This window comes from Nuphar pumila, chromosome 3 (genome assembly GCF_984573655.1).
Source record: "Nuphar pumila chromosome 3, dmNupPumi1.hap1.1, whole genome shotgun sequence".
In the NCBI taxonomy this organism is placed as follows: domain Eukaryota; kingdom Viridiplantae; phylum Streptophyta; class Magnoliopsida; order Nymphaeales; family Nymphaeaceae; genus Nuphar; species Nuphar pumila.
Window position 1 is genome coordinate 122,240,260 of NC_143251.1, and position 3,067 is coordinate 122,243,326.

A 3,067-nucleotide genomic window follows, 5' to 3' on the forward strand; every position below is an offset into this window, starting at 1 on the left:
TTAACTTTCCTCGATTAGAAACATTTATTGCAGTGCAAGGTTCATTTATCAAAAAGCATATTTCCTTGGCCTTCTTTATAAAAACGGCGAATCCAGCGTTTGTGGGTGCCCTTTCTTAAGGCTTCTTTTTCTTAACAAGATCAAACAAACATTTCCATAAGAAACAATGGCAACGGGTCGAACATAACCCGATATCCGAATCCGATTAGTCGTATTCGGTAGCCAAATCCGGATCCGATTAAAAATTGGATTTGGATTTGATATTACTTTTTTCTTAAAATTCGGATCCTAATCCAACTAAGATCTGCATTCAATTAATTGTAAAGATTGGGTTTTGAACTAGTCGGATTTGGATTCGGTTTTATCTTTTTCATCCAAATCTAAATCTGATTAAGTCGGACTATGTAATGCCTCAATCCCACTTGAATCCTACCCGTTGACATCCCTATGTTTGCACAATAAATGCCAAAAAATATCTTTCTTATCCACCTATGAGAAAGCACTTTTCCCCCTTCGAATTCCTGTCAAGGGGAAGAGACTTCCCTTGAATGGAAGTCTGACAAACACCCCTCTAAAGTTCATCCTGTGCCCATGTAAACGGGTTGGACTTGATTCGGTTTTAGGTATTATTGAACTGATCTATTGCATTTACCTAATCGGATTAGGATTCAGATTCAGGTTCAAAGTCGGAAGCAAAAGATAATACTGAATCTGAATGGAATTAGCTAGTCAGATATGTTTCTATATATAATCTGGTCAGATTATTTGCTGAATTTCCAACTCGGTATGGGTTTGAATGCAAAACTGTACACTAAGTCCCAATGCAATTACTAATAGGATGTAGGGATGTAAATGGTTTGGATTCGGGTTGGATCTAGGTATTACCAAGTCCGACTTAATCGGTTTGGCTTAATCAGGTTGGGAGTCGGGTTCAGATTCGAATGGAAAAAGATAAACCCAAACCTGGATCCAACTAGCGTAAAACCTGGTATTTACACTTAATCGGGCCGGGTTTTTAGTCAGATTCAGGTTTGGGTTTGAATGCAAAACTTAATATCAAATTTGAATCCAATTATTAATTGAATCCAGATTTGACTACCAAACACGCTTAGTGAACTCAGATTCGGGTTGAGTATCGGGTTGCACCCGAACCGTTTAGATCCTTAATCCGATGCCACATGTTTTTACCATCCAACCAATCGGATCCAGTTTTGATTGGATATCTGACACTAAACCTCTATCTGTTCATGTTTGTGATCCAGTTCACCTAGAAAATGACACAACACAACAAGAGTAGTGCATGTCACCCTCATGTCAAAATAATGGAGAGCTTTTGAGTTCAACCATTACTCCTTCTTCTGAATGTTGTCATGATAGTGACAAATATTGAGAGATTTATGAAAAATATAGGATAATATAATGAGAAATTGTCTGAAAGTTTAAAACGGTAAATTCTTGAAAGATTTTCAAAATATCATGAGATTTATGAAAAAACATAAATACCATGATTTAAACACGATATTTATGTTTTAAATGGCTATTTATCATGAAAAACAGTGTATTTTTATTTTTCAATAAATTTTATTAATATTTTATTATAAAAAATATTGTTTATTTATTTTTATTGCCGAGATTTTGCCAAAAAAACACAAGATTTATGAAAAAAAATCACCAAACAAGCTCAAGTGTATTTAGGCAATAGATCCTTCAATGAAGGTTATGCAGCTTTACATATCCAATTGTTCCAAGGAAAAAAATTAGTTCATCAGAATCTAGTTTTAATACAATATTTCAAAACAAGTTTAATTACACTTTTTCTTTTCTTTGGTATCATGAGCAGAAACTCCATTCATATCATGCTTCAGACGTACTATTACAGGTAAAGAGGTGCCACGTTGACTGTGGTCTTGTTTGGGTGCCTGCTATGTAGGGGTGGGGTCGGGCTGATATGGCCCAGCCTGTTTACTAACGGACCGGATTTGGGTCCGGTTCTTAACGAGTTCAGGTTTGAAGAGCAGGTTTTGGCCCAGTTCTTAATGAGCTCGAGTTTGAAGAGCAGCCCATGGCCCGGTCCATTGGCCCAATAGGCCAATGAAGCAGGCTGAGTCCGGCCTGGCCTGACCCAAATCCATTTGTAAATAGTAATAATTAACAAGTTCTTAACTTTCCGTGTACCCAACTAATTATCTTTCTAGTTTTCATAAAATTATTACAATTAATTAGGTAAATACTAATAGTTACCAAGTTACTATACAATAGTTAATTTTTTAAAATTTAATAAATAATTTGGACCGGGCTGACCCGAGCCCTACCCACGTATATAATGGGCCGGGTTTTGGCCTGGGCTTAAAATCTTGGCCCAAACCCGGCTCATGGTGGGCTGAGTCCCTTTGGCCCATTGAGCCGCCAGGCCCGTTGCCCACCCCTACTGCTGTATGATGGGACACCACTAGTTTTTGTGTGAGTATGATACATATATACCATATCTTAATATTATTTTATTATTTTTTAAGTAAATATATATTTTTAATATTAAAATATAAAAAAATAGTTTTATGTTAATTAAAAAAAATCGTGACCTTGTGTCCTATTTTTCAAAAAACAAAATTGAGTTGAACCAGCATCATGTGTTCTCGTGTCCAAGTGTCCTTGTGACATAAGGTGTCCCTAGTGTAAAACTCCATGAGTACTCCATTTTTAAGAGCATGCAGAACAACTTAATATTGCATTACTTCATAAAACAACACTATTATTGGTACTGATTAATAACAAGCCATACTGTATAATGTCCTTTTCGGCCACATATGATGCCCTTGTGTGTTTTAAGTTTTAAAGATATAGAACTAAAACCATATTATTTATAGTGTCCTATAGTGTTCCTAGCGTGCCTATTCATTTAGATGAGATTCCTCACAGGACCGGGGTGTGAAGGGATACGGGTTGGATCATGGTTGGTCTAAGCCTGCATCTGATTTTTAAGCAATAGGTCTGTATCCCAATTTGGACACGAACAACATCCAATGAGGTAGGATTCACTATGGATTCGAAATTTTACATGATAAAAATA